Below are 21,103 nucleotides of genomic sequence, written 5' to 3' on the forward strand. Positions count from 1 at the left end.
AGGGACATACGTGTGCCAACAAATAAAGCACAGGAAATGACTAAGGCCAAAACAGACCAATACCATGGGTACATGGTATTTGACAGACCAGGCCGTGTACCGAGGACATCAGGGAGGATGAATTAGTATTTCAGGCTGTGAGAACAAAGGACTGTATTAAGGAAGGGAGTGAAGGAGAAAGAACAGATGGTCCCTTCTTTATCTTGGAGTTAGATGAGGGTAAATGGAAATCTCCTTGACCAAGCAACAGGAAGGCAGGCAGTCAATCTCTTGGTGACACTAATAATGTTACATACACAGTTTGTCTCTGCTAGACAATACAATGAGATGTTCAAATCTGTTTTCTTCATGTCAGGACTTATCACTGTATCAGGACATCCTTCAGCTTTGTCTGTGAGGGAGAGCTTGCAGGGGTGCAGTGTGACATTCCCACACCATTTATTTTAGGTATTGGGTTTTTTTAAGTATTGTTTTTGCTGAAATTTCTTTCCAATACCTTTTTTAAAAAAAACAACAACAAAAAAACCCACAACAATTCTTGCTTTCTCTGTTGCTGTACCCTAGTTGGTACCTACCAGTCTGATACTCTAAAGAATGGGTACGACGGTTGTCCTCTCTATTTTGATTCGCTTAGGCTCAGGTAGAAAAAACAGTTTCATTGAATTGCCATGGGGACCTTTACTCCTCAGAAATACTGGCAATCCTCAGAGCAGAAAGAATAGAAATGAAAGTGGAGTGCTCAGTTTGTTTCTGAGCCTGAAACAAACATCCCGGTAATGAACACTTACAAAACGCAACATTTTAAACCCAGCTCTTTTGAGTTGTCATGATCCTTTGGAGTTTTACGGATGATTACGGAATGCCTGAGATTGCCAATATTTATATAACATCTCTGGCTTGTGTAACTTTATTTGTATTTGAATATTTAGCACCTTAAGTGATGCTGGGAGCTAAAACCCAAACATGTTATTACCCACTGCTGTCTTTCTGAAGTCAGCTGTTGCTTCAGAGGACTGATTATAGATACAGCTGCAGATATTTAAAATACTTGCCATTTTCTGGAGCCTTTTTTCCCTTTTAAGATTTAGACTCCTTAAGTATAAATACGGTAATGCTCTCTTTGTGGATGAGAACACTGGACTACTGAGAAATGCACCAAAACATATACTGGGGCCTCTAATTCTGTTATTACATAAACATGCTGAAAACTACCAAGAGGTAGCAAAACAACTAATGCTGAGGTACTAGACTGAACTTGCTTGATAGCAGTTTTTCAACAGTGTGACACAGAAGAAAAGGCAGTTTGGTGGTCACATAGTACAGAAATCTTGTAGGGAATCCTTGTGTTGCAACAAAGGAAATGGTAAGTTGTTTTGTTTTTTCCCCCAAAAAAGAGAAGTGAAAAAAATTACAAGAAAAACATATAAAGGAGGTCTGACACACAAGAAAAACATGAAGACTCTGAACACAGTACTGACCCAAAAGATGTTGACCACCCTTCTGTGAACTGCAGACACCATTTAACTGATCAGCCAAGCTCATGCATCAGTTCTGATATTCAGACCAGAGGAAAACAAAGCAACAACACATTGCTAATGCTGAAACTTAGGCTTCAAAAATTTGGGTAAGAGCCTGCCTACCTTGGGTTTTGTGCTAGAGAAGCGTTCTGGTTTTATTTAGTGAGGGAGAGCCTACAGTGGCAGCTTCTGTTAGAAGCTGCTAGAAGTTGTTTCCCCTTTGTTCAGTGGACTCAGCTGGGCCTAGGGCAGACCCACTGCTGGCCAGGGCCGAGCCAGTTGGTAGCTGAATGTTGCCGGGTAACGCCTCTGTGATAACGTATTTAAGAAGGGGAAAAACAGGAAGAAAAAAAAAGAAGATGTGAAGAAGCTGAAGCAGGGGTAGAGAGGGGGAGGCACGAGCCTTATGGGCCTTGCAGGCCTCACCCTCTGGCTTCCCACCGGGCGGCTGCCTGGGCCCGACTCAGCCCGGCCCGGCTGCAAGAAATGGAGAGGAGATGAGATGTGAAGAGAACCTGAGAGGCGTTTGCCTGAGCCGACTGTCCCGAGCGGGGCTAAACTATGACAAGAAGCTAGCACAGTGGCCTTCTGGTACTTGAGGTGTTGACACTGATTCAACAACTGATCAGAGTCTGGCAGATGAACAATTTTTGCTCCCACCTGCCCATCCCATCCCATCCCATCCCATCCCATCCCATCCCATCCCTCTACTTGCAGAGCAATGGCTCAATTATTTCTAAATCGCTTCTTCAGTTGCCGTTACTTACACAGGACGCTGCCATTAACTGACTTTGATACCCGTTCACACAAATTTGATGCTAGAATAGTTCAAGATCAGATCTGGGGACTACCATTGCTACAGAGACAACAAAGAGATGGAGCAAGTATCCAAAAAACATGTATCAACTCTCTAAGCTTGGAGTGCTTAAGTAATACAGGTAAGTAACAGCAAGCAAAGTTACATAAATATCCATTATTTAATAGGTAAAAAACACCTTCAGAGGGGAAAATGTTCTATTGCTTTGATGACCCCAGCTCTAAAGTGACAGCAATGGATGCTGTAAGCATGTACAGAATCTTTTAAGATACCCACAAAAGGTTGTATCTTCTAAAAATAAATGTATGTGTCTACGCTGATGTATTAACTGTTTACAAGAACTGCTCCTCACATCATCATTTGCCTGCAAAACAGGGCTGATTTTCAAGAAGCCACATATTACACATGATGCTGTGTTCATGACTCACGCTATGACTTCAGAAAGTGGTGTGAGCTAGCTGGAAGTTCACCAGGGGCAAAAAGGGCAGGTGGCTCTCCTCTCCCCACAGTCCCCTCGGGCCACGGGCTCCTGATGCTTACCTCCAGCCAGCTCAGGTACTCTGCTGATCACCTGGTAAATTAACACTCAGAATAGCAGAATATGAATTTAGCACGCAACTCTTCTGCTCGGCTGGCAGGCTGGACTGGTTATCCTGCAGTCAGAATTGGTACAGCTGGGCGCCGGGGAAGGGAAGATCACAGGGCAGCAGGGGGAAGGAAAGAGGCCAGAGGGAGAGCGAGACGTCCCCGTTCAGCAAGCTGTTAGTTCAGGTCAGCTATAATCTGAAGCTTCCCCATCAGAGACATGTAAACAAAATACTAACAGAGATGATTCAAATGACTGAGCATTAATAGCCTTTCATAATGTAAGTAACTATTTAAAGTAACTGAATAAAAATTTTCAAATGACATATTTCAAAAGCTGCTCACAGCCGATTACTGCCACAGGAACTAAACCAGCAGAAATTGAACCTGAAGACGTACCTATTACCAAACACTGAAAATACAGTAGTGCTCCTACCACAACAGTTCTACAGACTATCAAAACAGTGTTAAAATTATCAGGTTTTTAAATTCTAAAACATGTATATGTTCCAGCATGCAAAAAATTCATAAGCAAGATAAGCATCTCGCTAAATAAGCCCCTATGGGGGCTGAAATACAAAAAAATTCTCTATGCCTTAAACAAGTACTTACAAGCAGAAGAATTAATACTGCTCCTTGAAATTAAAAACAAAAGATAAGAATCAGGTACTACATGTTTTTTTCATTTTGAGGAAGTGAATTTTCATAAAGGGAAAGAGGTTAAGTACTGCAGTGTTTTAGTCTTTGTGAATCCACCCACATAAAAATTAGACCTCCCACATACACATTCATATACTCCGAAAGCTTTGATGATGCCAGATGTAAATATTTCTTCTAGTGGCCTATTACGTGTCCTCCAACTATACAATTGTTCTGTGTTAAAGCTTCAGTGATATTATGGGGAACTGAAAGCATGAATTAAGAGCATATACACAGATTTTAAGGACAACCATGATAAAATATAGGCAAAATAAAAAAACAGAACATATTCCTTGCCTAACAAAGCATTTTATAACTGGTTTTATACTGGAAATTGTTAACTAAAGCTAATTTTAGATTGAAGAGTAATGCAATTTTTGTAAATATATACTGTGTTCAAAACAGACATAAAGAGAAGTAAAACTGCCAGGAAGCTTAGTCTAACAGTCCTGAGAGAAAACCTCACAAAGAACAGGATGTTTTCAAGGAAATCATACAGGGTAAGTTCTCCAACTGAAATTACAGAAAGTATTTTAGATAGACTACATATACTCCAAATTAGTAAAATATTTTTTACTTTTTTTGCACAAAGTGTTGCCTACCTAGGTATAAACATGGCTACATCACTATCAATACAGTACCTCATAACACCCCAGTAAAATAAGGTAGTATTCTTGCTCCAGAGGCAGCATGGACACTTAAAATCAACAAAGCTCACTCAATGACTGCTTGACAAAACTGGAGATTTATCTCAGGTTTTCTGATACACCACCTTAACAAGATGATGAATAGCAAGCAAGAGGTCAGGTTCCCATCCAAAAGATGACAGATCCACCATCACAGTCACTAATACCTGTAGTATTAGATTTGCAAATGGAAAAATTCACCTATTGAATCACTGATCACTTTTGTTGCATTGAAGGTTTTCTTCTTTTCCGCGTTAAGTAATAATCAAGTTTGTCCCTATTCTCGATATATCAAATGTAAGAGAACTGAGTGAGGCATTGCTGCAGATATAGTTTTTACTTAAAGGACTGTGTTTATGTATGCACAGGTTTCACAAAACTTTAAAAGTCTTCAAATTTAAGAAAAAAAAAATCCCACTGGCCCAACCTAAGAGTCACATAAGCTGGTAAATAAAGCGAGGTTCGAAACCAAATTTCTTTTGTTGAAATAATCTGCTTATATGTTCTACTTTGAGCTAGACAGGAATTGTGCAAATCTGCAGCAAGGCAACATACAGGTGTCTTGCCACCAGAAGATGACAGTAGATAGAAAGTAAAGAGGCATTCATACCCACTCAGTGTCCACAAATAATGTTACAGTGCTATCGTCTTTCTGGGCACCAAGATTAAAAGAGGAAGAAAATGCCGAAATGGTAACTGTTGTGTCCAGATAGTTGGCAGACGGCTCTCAAAAGGGTGCTTATTCATTGCACTGTGTCAACTTAAGTTACAAACATCAAACTTTCCACTTTTAAAAATGACCATTTATGTAAAATCTAATATAGAAGCAGATTCCTTTTTATAGTGTTTCATAAAATCAAAGGCGATTAGATCATTTCTATCCTCTCGAGAAATACCATTCCCTAGATGACGTACAACTACTTCATCTGTTTTCCATTTTCCTGCCCAAGTCTGTTTTATAGCCGTGCTTTTTCAGGATGACTTTAAAAAGAGGCCCTTCTTGACATCATGCAACACGATGTCAAAACACAACACTATTATAAAACAAACTAATCAAAACTAATTTCTTAATAGTTGCAGTCTCCGAGTAGAATGGCAGTAATGCTGCTCTCAGCTTTGACTTTGATTATAAACAGATCTGAGTTAATAACATGTCTGATTATGACGGAAACTTGCAGCTCAGCACTGAGCACAAAATTTAAGTTCCCTCTTGACCAAAAAAACGCACACATATTCATTACCTTTTCAAGACCTTTTTAGGAATGTGAATAGAACAGTATTTTTCAACTCAGTAACTGGATTTTTTTTCCTTTTAAATATATATATGCATACATAAGCTTTTCCCATGCAAGCCTTGCCTCCAGTACTCAAAGGGTTTTATTACAAAACAACCACAGCTCACAGATCTTTCAGAGGAAATGAGCATTTGGACTTTACCACTTGCATTACCGCTTTTGCAGAACCTCCCCCTCAAAGCCATGTTCTAATTTAAACAGAAAAAAAAAACAATACCCCCTGCATAAACCCACAGAACTCATGCTTTTCCTTTTAGAAAGGGAAAAAATAATATTCAGCCAATTGTTTAAAACACTGCCAATGAGAACGTGAGTTTTTTAACTCAAATTTGAGTTCTTTAATTCAAATTATGTATTTATTGGAAAAATGAAGATACATACTCACAGTTTCAAAATTAGTATCACTAAAAAGAAATACATGACTGAAGACTATTGTTATTGGCATGTTCCAGCTAAGGAACTTTTTGCTTAGCAATGATGAACGTGAATGAGATGTGTTGCATCTCTGCTGTAGGAACACAGGAGACCAATTTATCTCTGTAACATAGCTGGCATGTTAGAGTAGTATCTGGAGAACAATGGTGAAAGGTTTATTATTTAAGGGATAAAGGAATAAGGAAAGGGTAGGTAATCAATATAGAAGACTACACAAAATTCTTCTCTCCACAATACTTGAAAACCAATCTAATTTGGGCAGAACACTCAAATATGTAAAAGCTATTTTTAAAGCAGTAACACAAAGGCAGGTTTTCCTTCATCTCTATGGAGTCATAGCCAGGACCATCACAGCTTGCGTAAGGAGCCTATCAAGATCTGTAAGCTGCTGTCCTGTTTAGTCACTTGCAATTAAAATGCTGGTAAGAAAAACATGTAATAAATTATTCACATGAACACTCCATTTAACATTTACCACTTTCAGACTCCAACACTGAGCACATACAATTATTTTTCATGTATTCTTTCTTAATTTTCAAAAGTATAACAACTCATAACCTTTATGTAACAGTGCCACTGTGTAATTAATAGAGCTAAGTGAAGCGCTGTCAGTAAATAATCAGTAGCCAGCCTTTGATGGATGAGCTGATTCTAATTCAGTCCACTCACTTTCAACTTTAATTAGTGGCATTGTATTCTACAAAGCAAACTGTTCCTTCATCCATGTGATGATCTAACATCATATAAGTGGGCTGAGAACAATTTATAAGGTGTTGAAATAAATTTGGGAATACAAAGTAAAAAGTCACAGTGATTACATGCTCTTATATAATGTAATTCTTTAAAAAGAAAAAAAAAGTAATATAAAGTTCCCACTGCAAAAGCCGCTGATTTTAACAAGTACAATAAACACCAATAAGTCTTCTAAGACAATTGTGAGTTTCAATGCTCCTTTTTCTTTAATTAAACCCAGTGATCTGTATTACTAAGTGTATGTTGGTGGAATTTTTTGCAAGACACAAATACAGGCATAAAAATGTTATATATTTCTACACAAGTGCTGATGCAACACTATACTTAATTTTTTTGGTACTATAATTCACTTTCAAATTACTGGAATTTACAGTCATTTTAGATTATTGGAAAATTTTCTAAAAAACATACAAAAATTTGAACCACTCAAGACCACTTAGGTTATAATATGCTTTGATCTTGTTCTACATTTTCTCCTGAACATCAGTTTACATTGGTATGTTTCATCCGTCTTCCATCAGTTCTGTTCTAAAGGATGGGACAATGCAGAGCTGCAGATTCCTGCAAGCTGTGGCTATTGAGCACGTCTGAGTAGAGAAGACACTTGCTAACTTACTACAAAACATCTGATCCAGGTGTATGTGTGACTTACTGAATGTAGGTATTTTTGAGCAGAATAGCAAAAAGCAATTTAGGAGCCTCAGCAACTTGGTCTTCATATCTTTTCTGATACCTTATAATGAAATAGGATGAGGACAGACTGTTTTTAAGATGATTTATATTTAGTTTTTATCCTTGTTTCATATTACTTATTAAAAAGGGTGACATTTTAAATGAAGTGACTATAAAATTGTTCTTATGGAAAGTGCCACAAATCTTTTGTATAATAATTTATGTCAAAAAGGTTCATTATCTATTCTCAGCTTCTTTACTGGTCAATTTTCTAAACCCATTTCCTCAGTATGTAAGAGCATAGACTTAGAGAGCAAAACCGCACAGAAGCTGTTCACTGTACAAACACTTGATGAAAAAAAGCAACAACAAACAACCTCTTCTCTGAAGAGAAACCAGAGTTTCTCTGGTTCCAGTATAGTCCAGATAGTCTTATTCAAATGTTGTTTAAGAGATTAAACTTTTGCGTAAAGAATGGCTGTCTGGATAGAGAAATTAACAGATAAATTAAGCGTAGCTGCAAGTCTCAATCCTGAATGGAAAAATACCTATCTCAGAAAAATTTTTCAAGAATATTTTTTCAGTCCATGAGAGGACCATTTGCTCTTCGCACTGGGAAGAAGATGCACCAATTACTTCACGTGAGAGTGAGCTGGCATCTGGACTCTCTTTCAGAAATACTCTGAGATGCAATGAAACATACATATTCCTCTACTACAAAAAAGTTTTGGTCAACATAAAGGCTTGCCGATCCTAATCACCCTAGTGTGGCTGAGGCATTTCTAGTATCAGGACTCAACACTTCTTCACAAGATCTTGTTTACATTTCACATTAAAGCAAGAAACTCCCCTCCTTTTCCTTTCACGCAGCTCTTGCCTCCTAGATGACTTCTGGATTTTGCACCTGTAGTGACCCACGGCATTTCCCTTTAGACAGGCAGGTCCACACCTCTGGAAATCCTCTGGTTATTTATCTTTCTTACTGAAATACCTGAGGCTCTGGCATTTCCATACAACTGTTGTCTGAATGAGTAACAGCTGGATTCAAGACTTCCTAGGAAACTTCTAGCTGTCATCAGAGTATCCTCTATCAGGGTCCAAGTGACTTGGAGGGTATGTCTCTATACCAAACATCTGTGAGGTGACTACCTGGTGGCTACTTCATCTACATCTTCATCAGACACAACACCATTTTGGAGGCCCTGGCACGCTCAGGTAGATCAGTAAAACACAATATGGTTTGTATTAATTACTTTTAGGCCTTCTTCCAAGTAAATTTACTGGAGGAATAGGAGCTGCTTAGTCTTGCATATAATGTGAATATATACACAGCCTCTTTGACTGATAAACGTTATTCAATCAGTACACAGAGTTCTTCAATGGAAAGTCTAACATAGATACCAGTATACTTGTCTAAAACAGATTTTACATTAGTCTTTTCCATTTCCTTCAAAGTCCTTTGAGGAATTGGTGTGTGTCTCTTCCATTGAGAAGGAACTAAGACAGTGCTGTGAGTGCTCTCTCCAGTATGCTGATGTGCTGAATATAAGCGCTCCTTGCACAAGATACCACAAAAATGAAAACAGTTGTGTCTCACATAGTAATGCGGACATGAAATACGCAACACCAGGGACTTCCCAGTCACTGGGAAGAAACCTGTCTTTCTATTCTCTTCGCATTTAATACATGGCTTTGAACCTTATTCCAAATATTCCAAAATATTCTAAATAGGCAAAGAAAACAGAATGACTAAGTAACCTGTGACTCTTAGGCATTCATCATGATATGGAATGCTTCACCAATCACTTGCATTTATATGATGTCCACAGAAAGAAGATATGGCACTATCTATTCTGCAGGCCAGAGTAGACAGCCATCAGAATTTTAAAAATCTGGACTGATTTTAGATGTTTGACCTGAGACATTATGACTTGTTTCACTGAGTAGCCAGCACCTCATAATGCTTTAATATTCAAAATGTATTTCCCTCTGGCTTCGGCTGTATGTGCTCTGAAGTCCTGCAAATTATGCCTCCAAGGTAGCTAGCTAAGCACTCAGCAAACCAGTGACCTCCTTTCCAAACTCTGCTTGGAGTGACTTGCTTACCTGCACAAAACAGCTCTCTAGGGGAGGCAGGGATAGAATGCAAATCACAAGAGCAACACTAAATGGCTTTGGCATGTTCTTTTTTGTGATCCTGGCCTTACTTGCTTTATCACTTTCAGTTTTGCAAACGAAGTTGCTGGAGATGATATTATTTCCTATACTGTATGTTCCTGATTCATCATCAGAGCCAATCTGCCTTGCCTGTTGAATTATAAAAGAAATTCCGTAAAAAAACCCAAACAGCGATAGTGCAGCTTATCCTTGCTGCTTAATATATGCAGCACAACAAGGTGTAATTAAAGTTGCATTTCCTAACTTTCAGATAGTTGGTCTTGCAATCTTACAAATATTATTAGTGTGGGGAAAGGGTGGAGGGGGAAGATGGTAATACATCTGTGTAATCTTCCAAGTTTCAAAACCTAAAAAGAAATCTATACCTTACTCAAATAACGTGACATTATACTGAAGCTCGTAAGTCAGAGGAACAGCGGAGCCACAAGGCTGATGGCTCAGGCATCTGCTGCTTGAAACTAAGGAATAACAGGAAATGGTAACATCCCTGGAGATGGGAGGTATACCCACAGCACTGTTCCAGTGTCCTCTATCTAGTCCCAGTCACCAGACCCCACAGTATCTCAACACAGGTCTAATTACCTTGATGAGTTAAGCCCTGGGTTTGACGCTCAGCTTCTTAACTGCCTCCAGTCACGCTATTTCCCCAAATGCAGGAAAATGGTACCCTTTTATCTCCTTTGTCTATTCTGCTTCTTCCCTACATTCCTCCTCTCTTGGACCCAGTTCTGTCTCCCTCTTGCCACGAATTTGATCAAAGATCCTTCTTCTCCTTTATGCCCTCCTCTCACACCACCAAGAGCAACTCGCCTCCCCTACCCAGACCAAGCACTACCTCTTGTTCCCCTACTCTCAGCAGTCCACCTCAATGCTTTCAGCAGTCCACTGAATTTTTTCTGTAAATTTAGCTTTTTCCCTTCCCTAACCAGAAGTGATTGCTCATTCCTCTCTGTTTTGCTGACGATCTGCAGATATTATTGAAAGCACAGGAGTTTTCATTTTAAATGCCTAAATGCAGCCTGGCCCAGAGCTGCCAACAGCCACAGCTGTAGAGTCCTCCTAAGGCACCGTGTTTCCAGCACCGAGGATCCTCCATAGCCCTGCTGGGAAAACAGGTAAGCATTTCAGGAGCAGAGAAATTTAAGATCCTTAGTGAACATAAAAATCTTCAGAGGTTTTAGCTTTGAGGCTCTCTTCAGTCTCTACTGAGTATATATAAAGTATAGCATTTTATAGTCTTATTTCTCAGCCAAATTTTACATATTTTACAAAAAATATCTTGCTCCAAAACATAAATATAAAAAAATTGTTTAAAAAAAAAAAAGGCTTTCAATTCTTTTCATAGCCTGCACAAAGAATGCATTTTCCAGCTAATTTCCTATGTAGGATCTTGTCTACTGTAATAAAAACAAATAATTAAAGTATATATTTTTTAAAAATCTTCACAGTATGGAACATCTCAGTACTGATTATTAGGGATCAACACAAGTAGCTGAAAAACAGGATTTTATAATGTGAATTGTCAGGCAACTCTAAAAACAGATCATCAACCCTGCTTATAAAAATATACAGTTCACACAATTAATTTAATTTACAAAACAAATTATAAAGAGAGGATGGAGACAGAAAAGCAGAAAGCAGTAAGTTTACAGAAGTCAATGCAAGGTCTGGTGAAAAGGTGAAAGAAATAGGGAGGATGAAGTGGGAGGGCAGGTAGAGATGAAGGGAGCTCTCAGTGCACAGAAAAGAACAACAATTCTGTTATATTCTTTTAGATCAGACTGGCAATCTACAAGAATAAACAACATCAAAGGGATTTGTGTCCCATATTTTAACAAAATAAGGAAATCAGCAGGCATGCTTCTGTGTACGTGTTTCCCACCACAACTTCTGAACCAGCTGTACAATTTCAATCCAGTCTGACAAAAAGGATAGGGGAATCCAAAATATTGTCTTGTTTCTATGAAACAGGCCAGCTGGGTAAAGAAAAGAGACCCTATTACTGTCCCGCCTAGCGAAAGGCTGAAACTTCAGTCATCGCAGATTACAGAATCCACTTATCTGCAAAAAAAATCCATGAAAAAACCAAACTCCCTTCATTTCACTGCTCAAGGAACTTTTTTTTCCTTTTCTTTTCTTTTTCTTTTCTTTTAAATAAATAATGCCATTTGCAGTTCCACTCCACACTGGCATATGTCTTTAACAGAGACATATATGTCTTTAATATAAAGACTCCTTTTGTCGTTAACAGCTTATTTTTCAATCAGCATGTTTCAAATGAGTTTGCTCCATGAAAGGCCATATTCTAATTCACCCTGCCATGGATGGCACTAGTTGAGCCTTCACCACTCATGAGATTCCATAAAATCCTTTAATTTGGAGAATTTACCTTTACTCTCTGATTGCCTTCCACAGTGTCACAGAGATAATAATGCCAAAAATTAAAACACATTGGCAAAGAAGGCAGCTGTCAAGCAGAGACTGCTTGTATTGCCTCTACTACTACGCATTTGAAATGAAACCCCTAGGTGTGTTCTACAGACCAGCAGAGGACAGAATTCAGTTTGTATATGTAAGTACCATTTCACCCTGAGATCCCTTTATCCCTAGGCTCTCCTTACATCCCACTGTATTTGCACTCCAAGGTCTACACCAACCTTGCATTAGCAGAGCAAGATTCTTCTTGCTCCAAAGAATCAAGTCCTGTATACTTTGGAATATAACCTGAGACACTGTTTCCCACCTCAGTATGATTTTGCCTAATTAAACTAATCTACACAGCACACACTACTTTAGAAGAAGGAAATCAGAATTGGGAACATCTTTTCTGAAAGACTCTTGACTTGCTCATTAACCCAAGTTTATTAGATCCTACTGCTACTAGCCTTCGGAGAACATGGGACATACCAGTTTTCCTGATGTTTCTGAGAGGTGGTGGTGATGGAATATGGGATGCTAGTACACTATATTGCAATACGGTGATTTACCTGAGTAATTTACATTTGAGGAACTTGAATTAAAGAGGAAAGATATTCTGGAAATCTAATTCTTAGTTGCACTTCTTAATGCCTAGATATTAGACAGAGCTTTCAGTAACTATGAGGAAATTAAAAAGAAAAAAAATTAAATCTATCTTCTGCTGTTCACAGCAAAAGAAGGTTTAAGTTGAGCAAGGTAGGTTAAGTGCGACAATCTACAGCCTTGAAGTTCTAGTATTACAATACACAGATTCTGGAACTAGGGAGGGTTGGTTTTGTTTGGGTATGAACTTATAAGTACAGCAAGGCTAAATCTACAAAGTATAACGGTGGTCTTCCACGCAAACATGAAATCAACTTGTGTGTGTCTGCATATGAGGGAAAGTAAAAGTGTAATTAACAGTACATGAAAAAATGAATGAGTTTTATTAGTCCTGGTAACAAGATATTGTAAGTCTAACCTTCGCTGTGATCAAGCCAATCAAGACCTTCACTGAAGTATTTCTGTTAACACTTTCATCTTACCAGTGAGAATTATTTATAAAACTGTTTTCCACTGCTAGCATGACAAGGTGATCGTTAACACAGCACAGACCATGCAAAGGAACAAAATTAAAAACATGCATTACACTGGTGGCATTACACTGGTGGCATTACACTGGTACTGTAAGCAACTGCCATAAATAATTCTGCTTCTCAAAGTGATTTCAACAGTCTTGCTCTAAATCTAACAAATGAAAAGCTCTTTATAAAAAACCTAATTATTGAAATTTAAATTTGTAGGCTTCCCAAGGATGTTTAACTTGACTTTCTCATGCATGAGAAATCAATTTGTTCAACCAAGCCAGTTCCGAGTTCCCCTTTGTAAGAGCTCATTTGGAGCTGATTATCCAAAAAAAAAAAAAAAAAAAAAAAAAAAGACATCGAGTTTTACACATTTTAGGTTTTGAAGTAAGAGCCCACTGTGTCCCACAACTGCTTCCCACTCCCCATCAACACACCACAAATTAAAGCAACCAAATCAGTGGGAAGGCTAGGGCTCAGGCAATGGGTAACACAATAAACCGCCTTTCATTCTAGGGTGCTACTTTGACTCTGACACAGGTAGGTACTATCTTGGTCATTAAAAATGTTTAGTGCTGGCTTATGTGAAGACAAGCTGGTGGTTTAGGTTAGTTTGCAAAGGTATTTATATTCCCTACCTCACTCCCACCCACACATACACAAATGAAATTCTGTGTGCAAAATCTGCTTGCAGAAATGTTTCATCTCCTCATTCTTAGTCAAATACCTCTCAGTGCAAAATGGCATTACAAATAAATATAAATATCCTACATGCATGCCTTGAAATGGGGCATGGGACAAATGCTTTGCATAGGGCTCTGCGCAGATTTTCAGTATTGTTCCTGTGGAGGTGATATCTTATGATGCAAAGGGCAGAACAAGAGGAAGTTTGCACCATTGATATCTGTTCAACCTCTGCTGCTGAAAGAGAGACATTCATTCTCCACAGCTGTTGATTAGAGTTTTCCATAAGCAAAACATTTACGAAAAAAATAAAGTTATTATTTCCCATAGCATTATACATGCACTTCTTAGCATACATTTTTGTATTCTTTCTATGCATAATATAAATATTTAAACTAACATTTATTGTATTTTGGTTAAATACGAACAATTTACAAACTAGATGTCTACAGTACTGAGAAAGACATAAAAGTTTTGCGCATTTAGGGGTATAAGGCAACAAAGGTATGAAAATAATTAATTGAAAACTTGTAAAATTTACCAAGCTCTCCAGCCCATGACATGATTTCAGTAGGTATCCCATCTCTGCCTTTATAAAGAATGCCGTGGGGGTATGGTGTGCCTACCAGGGCATCCTCAAATCTTTCAGATCAGAACTTCTAAAATATGGCTGTCAACTCCACTGGATGTGAAGCTGATATTCAGGATACCAAAAGCATCAGAGATGCTGGGCCATATTCATTTGGAGTGCTTTCCCTCATTTGACCTTCTCCATCTTAAGCAACCTGAGGAGGAGGGGGCAGTTGCAGGTTATGGATAACTAAAGCCTTTTTGTGCACAGTCCCAGTGAGAATAGCACACCATTTGTTTGAAAAATCAACACTAACTTCCATATCCCAATTTTCAACCATGTCTAACCCCTGGTTGGATGCTAGAAGAAAATAGGCTCTCTATAAAGGAAAATTATTTTCTTTTAAATTATATGCAACTCCCTTTCATTCTTCCAGTGCTGTTCTTTCCCGTTTCCTTTTCCCAGTTCCTAATCATTAAACAGTTGTTCTTGAAGTGACAAGATTTCTTTTCCATTGTTATTTGACAGACTTTGCAACACAACCTAGCTTTAATTTTTTTTTTTTTTTTTAATAACTGTCCCTGTATCAAATTGCTCAGGTCTGTAGCCATTGGTCTTTCAAAAAGAAATCTCTTGGGACAGCTTTACTCTTTCATAGCAGCAGTGAAACAGAAAGAGCAGCATTAATACAATTAGAGAACTGCAGGAACTGGTCAGCAAAGCAATGCAATTGGTACCCAGACTTCATTTTTACAGATGAAGGACAAGCTACAACATTATTATTGCAAGTTTAATTTCAGCTTTTTCAAATCAATAAAATTTGAGTCCATTAATTCAAGTAATACATTTGAATCTTGGTACAAAAAGAGCTGAATACAGTAGCAAAATGTCATGCAGATTTTAGGCCAGGTCCTGCAGCCTTCATGTAGCATGGAACCTCTATTAGGTCTCTAAATTAATTTTGTTAAAAATCATTTTCAGAAGTCTAGATGTGATTAAAAAGCTGAACATTTTTGCTGATTCTTAGCATTCTTAGCACAATTAGCAATGCACAATGCCTACTACAAAAAAAACAAGCAAGAAAACAAAACAATAAGAAACACCACAACTCTTCATGACCTAGCTGTAAAAACTAGTCAACATAGGGCAGATAATACAATTTATTTTCACCTGGTGTTCCTTGACATTATTTCACTCTTTTGTGAAGAAAGTACTTTTGTTCCAAACCACTAGTTCTTCTGCACTCTCAGCTCGATCAGAGAAAGCATGAAACAGCTCTGTCAGAAGAATGTGATCAGTCCTTCAGTTTTTGTTTACTCCTGGAGAGGCTGATTTTGCATAGTTTACTGGCCTGGCTTGCAAAACTTTTTTTTTTTTTCCAATGATGCTAATTAACACTGCTGCTTACTTTTTCTATAATTAATCCAGGAGTAAAAAGGAAACCAATAAAAGAAACACACACACATACATTTTTTTAAAACACTAAAATACCATAGATATCTCTCAGAAATAAAGTGTAATGTTTTAAAAGCAGAGGAAGATCAGTAGTGGTGCTATTTTGCTTGTATCAAAAGGGCACACACTTGTTAAGCTAACAGGGACAACACTTTTACAGCATGCATCAGAAAGTCTGGTTTCATAAACTTCGGAAGCTTCATTAAAAAATGCAAGAGGGTGTGAATTCACTTTGGTTTCAAGTAAATGATTCTTCATTAATACTCCACTCGGACACAAAGACTCCAAGTTTAGTAGGTAAGGTGCAAATAGCAAAGAGCCTTCCTCTACTCTGTCTTTGTGACTAAAGAGAAAATAACTGACATCAGAAAGAAAAAAAAAAGGCAGTCAACATATTTGGCGGTGGGTCTCTGAGCCCAAAGGTAATTACCGAAGAGTTTTCTGAAAAATATTATTGAAGCTGATTTTCTATTTTTGTCAGCCAAGTTTTCCTCTGTACTTAGGGACAACATCTAAACATTACCCAAGAGTCACCATTAAACCAGGAAACAGTCATATTACAAATACAATCTAAAAGATCTCAATCACTTCCCAATCAGATCTTCCAAAAGTTTTCATAACAATAGGAGAGATTTTTAGCTTATGAAACAAGAATGTCAGATAGAAAATAAATATGATTACAAAGAACCAATATATACCTATTAGCATAAAAATACAATACAACTAAGCTACAGATCAAATCTGCTCCTGAAACAGCTCTAAATTTATTCTAGCAGAGAAATCAGATGAATTAATTTACACTCCTAGACCACAATTCTTTCATCCTTGCAACTGACCTGTAATTGTTACCTCCTTAGAACTATTACAGCAGATGTAAAAAACCCCAAATTATAGCTTCTGGCCACACTAAGTATTTCATAATCTCTACCACGTGTCATTTTGCTTTCTGGAATAAACTTCTTGAATGTAAGGTCACCACAGTCATCAGGTAGTCAGCAACTAGCACAGGTATTTACTCTCCATTTAATTTGCCAGGATTTAAATGGTCATCGTTACACATTTGTCTCCCTGCATAAATCCTGCTCTGTGCGTGTCCATCAGGAAGTATTCACCATTAAAGGCATGGGAGGGGAAAAAAAAGATGCAGCAAGAGGTACGGTCCCTTAAGCAGAAGGCTGAACATTCAACATTTTAAGGAGAATGTTGTCCTTTTTCTCTGTGAACCCCATTATACTTATGATCCTACAATACAGATAGCCTAGGTACATTATCAGTGATGTTACCTTCCACGGTTTAAAGTACTTTTCAGTAACATCTAGTGCACTTCACCATGCAGAGTGTCCTAGTAATTCTCAGCAGCACACTCGCTGCCTCCTTCGCTAGGACAATTTTTCTGCCTGTTCCCAGAATACACAGGTGGCTATTTGACCTTTCCTCCTGTCCTCAACATGCCTTATCTAATACAACCGAAGAGATGTCACCACCTTACAGCACCTCTGAATACAGTCCTACATCATGTTTGAATATAACACCGCAGACTGCTGCCACTACTTTATATCTCTCCACTGAGGCTGCAAGAAGTATTGCTTTTGACATAGGCTATTACGTGGTCTCCATGCACAATCTTTTAATAATAAATTTAACGTGTAGAAAATTATCTCGTTCTGCAACAGGAGCAGCTCTGCTTTGCTGTGAGCTGCTTCTGCTTTTGATTGTATTGTGTCTTTGTCATACTCACTTCTCCTTCTGCTTAGATGGGTCTTGTCCATGTGCCTTTTCTGCTTTCCACTGCTTAAAGGCCATTTGGACAAATGCCACCTCCCATTTAAATTCTAAAATTCAGCTCAAAACACTCCTCTTTTACAGCAGGTTTAGAAATCAAGTTCTTTTTAGTGAGCTGCACATCTAGTTACCAGAAGCCAGTTATCAAGAAGGCTGTCAATGCAGAAGAAATCCTGGAGCTGATCCCAGAAAAAAAATTCATTAACCTTCCTTCCACTTGTCCCCAGTACAAGGAACAAAAACATATTCTGGCTAACACGATTGGCAGTTTTCCATTAGTAACCCAGAAGTGAGAACTTCTGGACCATTCCCAAGCAACCCGTGGCCTATCATGAGATGTGACTGTGAGATTTTTCTGACCAACAGATTCCAAAATTCTAAGAGACTCTCAAAGTAGCTTGAAACTAATGGATGACAATAAGTACTTTTGCAATGTTCTTTCCAATTCACTGTTTTTTCCTACCCAGGGCAGTAGGAAAGACCTGAGATGGATTCAATTGTGGGAAGCTCTTAACTTCCCGCACCATAGCAGTTAATGTCATGAATGAAGATGTTCAATCTTCTGTATGCAGCTATAACCATCCACAGCACTAACGAACAACCTCCATTTTCAGGCTGGCTAGTGGAAAAGCTCCAGACAGCAGTTTCAGCACAGTTCTTTTTGCAGACAAGTTCTGACTTTGTGCTTTTTGTAACCTCTCATCAATTCTCTAAATAGAAAAGAAATTCAAATCTCGGAAGAGAGAAGAAAATGCACAAGTCTGACTTAAATCAAGAAAAGGAAATCTATCACCTATGACCCTGCCACAGACTCCGGTTAATGCATCCTCAAACCAGTTTGCAAGCGTGCCGTTCCCTAGTTTACGTTCAGGTAATTACGACTTATTCCTCAAAGCCAAGCAGCTGCCAGAACTGGTTTTAAGAGCCACAACTAAAGGAGTTGTTTGGGGCCTCAGAGGTCTATTAGCCTAACCTGAACATCAGGGCAAGTCATCCAGTGCATGAGAAAAGTTGAACCATACACATTAATCTTTGTCCAGGATCACAGTAACCTGACACTTGTTTTACTCACCGCAATTCTCCCATTTGCCTCAAGAGAAGGCTAGGCCAACACAGAAATAGAGCAAAAACTGGTGAAACTGTCCCCAAGTTTGGCAAGAGGATGACCACATTAGTCATATGAAAAGGAGAGTTCTGAACATCCTGTTAGCATCCCTCCTTTATATGCTTATCGAGAGAGAGACACAGTGACTCACACTTTGAATACTGCACACAGCAGTGGTGCACAGGTTCTAAACCCCAGTTACTCTCCCGCTCCCTTCTGACAGCACGGACTTCACACTTTGTAGGTAAACAGTTAGGTCAGGGGAGAGAAGGGTTAACTCGACATGCTGATGAACTGATGCTTTAAGAAATCTATCTAACGCGTTTATCCAACAGTGAACATGTGGAAGAAAAGCTCCTTTTGCCATGGCCAAAGTTTGCACATAGTTCAAGGAATAGTTTGAAAACAGTTTCACATGCCAACAAGCACTTGAGGCAGCAATTAAAATAAAGTATCTTTCTTGACTGTTTCCTGTACAATATGTGGAATGCTTTTATCAGGCAGCTGAACACTACCAATGACAATGGTATTTTTAGCATTTTAGGTTTGCCCAGCATTTACTCTTCACTGTTTCACTAGAAACTGGAGCAGATTAAATCTGAGTCACTTGCCCTGAAATACTTCATGGATCAGTCATAAAGGACATTTGGGGTACAAGTTTTGGGATCATGCCCGTCACCCATGATTTGCTGATATCACCTGTGGTGCTGATGATGAACGCCAGACCATTGTGCTGCATTAACATCACACAGACTGCGTTATCTCTTATCTCTCACTCAAGTGATTTACTAGATCTTCTTAGGGCACATATGTACAAAAACTTCTGCACAGCTTTAGGTTCGCTGAGGAAGATTTTGAGAGGATAGAAACAAAAAACATAAATCTGTGCAGAATTTATTCTCATCTCTTTCAGATGTTAATACAGTTAGTCTCATCTTCTCTTAACTTCTCCTTTCTTACCTCTGTTAAGGCTTATTTACACCACCACCCCCCAAAAAACCACATGCAAATAAGCCTTCTTGCACACACCTTCATGACAGAGACACCTACTCTAGATTCATGAGTAAGTTTATTTTGAATTTACCTTCTATATTCATCATGTGTGAAAAAAAAAGAGGTGCAGCTTTGCTTTTCTTCATGCCAAGGAGACGGCACTGTTCACAAAGAGAAGGATTCTACTCAGTCAAATGCTAAAGCCTAGAAAGGAATTCAAAGTCACCTTGAAAATGTTTTAGTTCTTTCAGCTAATTAAATTCTATTTTTTTCTTTGTCTCCCCCAAGCAGCACCTTTTAACTTCTCCCTTTACTCACATTTATACTTTCTAGTCAATAAGAAAACAAAAGTTGCTAAAAGGCTCCCACATGCATTTAGTCTGATACAGTAAGAAAGGGCTGAGATACTATGGGCCACTACAGCCCAGGTCAATACCGGCAATGAAGACTTCCACAAGAATCTCAACCCAATCTGCTCTGTAGAACAGTGCTGCCACCTCCCCAAGAGGACACCCTTCAGAAGGGGGAATCAGCTTCTTTAAACCAGCCAGCTAATAATGGGGTTTTGCTGGTGAATAAAAAAAAACAGGACATCTGTCATTTTCACTGATTATTTTTTTCTGAAGATAAAAAGTAGAATCTATCAGGAAGGGACCAACCATCAAGAGAACAGAAGAGAGCTTTGCATTGTCTTTTGTTCAGAAACTCCTGGCACAGGAGTATCATCTATTACTTATTTCTTAAGCAAGTGAAACGGTAACAGAAGGAACAGCATTAATATATCTGGATTTTTGGCCAGTGGATTACATCAGCAATATGTTCAAAATTGATCACATTTATAGCCCCAATCCTATTCTCAGAATTATTCAAGAACTAAGGGAAATAATAACAACATCACTGGACTGATTTTCAAAGACGCTTACAAGGCATCCAGTGAGGGTGGTGCCCAGGCTGGGCCATTTATCTAACTTGTGCTGCAGCCACACAACTTCCATCAGTTGTGTGGAAGTCCATCAGCTAACTTGCTCATCTCTATACTATGCTGCTATTTCACTATAAATGTAGCGGAAGGTTCCCAAAGGTGTAAATTATACTGGAGAAGAATATTTAGGCTGCTAAATCATTCAGGCACTTTCAAAAGATTTACTTAAGTCTGTCAATCTAATTGCTCTAAGCTTGATTCAGCTCAATTTTTAAAATCAGCTAAATTGGTGGTAATGCTGAGAACACTAAAAATGCTCTTAAACCTATTTAAGGTTAATTTGGTAATTTACCAGCATAAAGGTTAAGCTGACTAAAGGTATTTTTTATAGAGAGTTTTACAGAATTGCACT

The 21,103-nt window shown here is 38.4% G+C and overlaps 1 protein-coding gene across 1 annotated transcript in view; it reads right to left on the reverse strand.

The window, feature by feature from the left end:
* Positions 1 to 21,103, reverse strand: part of THADA (THADA armadillo repeat containing) — a 165,138-nt gene that overhangs the window by 4,029 nt on the left and 140,006 nt on the right. The gene's annotated exons all lie outside the window — the stretch shown is intronic.

The sequence above is a fragment of the Chlamydotis macqueenii genome, chromosome 3, assembly GCF_036417535.1.
Source record: "Chlamydotis macqueenii isolate bChlMac1 chromosome 3, bChlMac1.mat, whole genome shotgun sequence".
NCBI classification, from domain to species: domain Eukaryota; kingdom Metazoa; phylum Chordata; class Aves; order Otidiformes; family Otididae; genus Chlamydotis; species Chlamydotis macqueenii.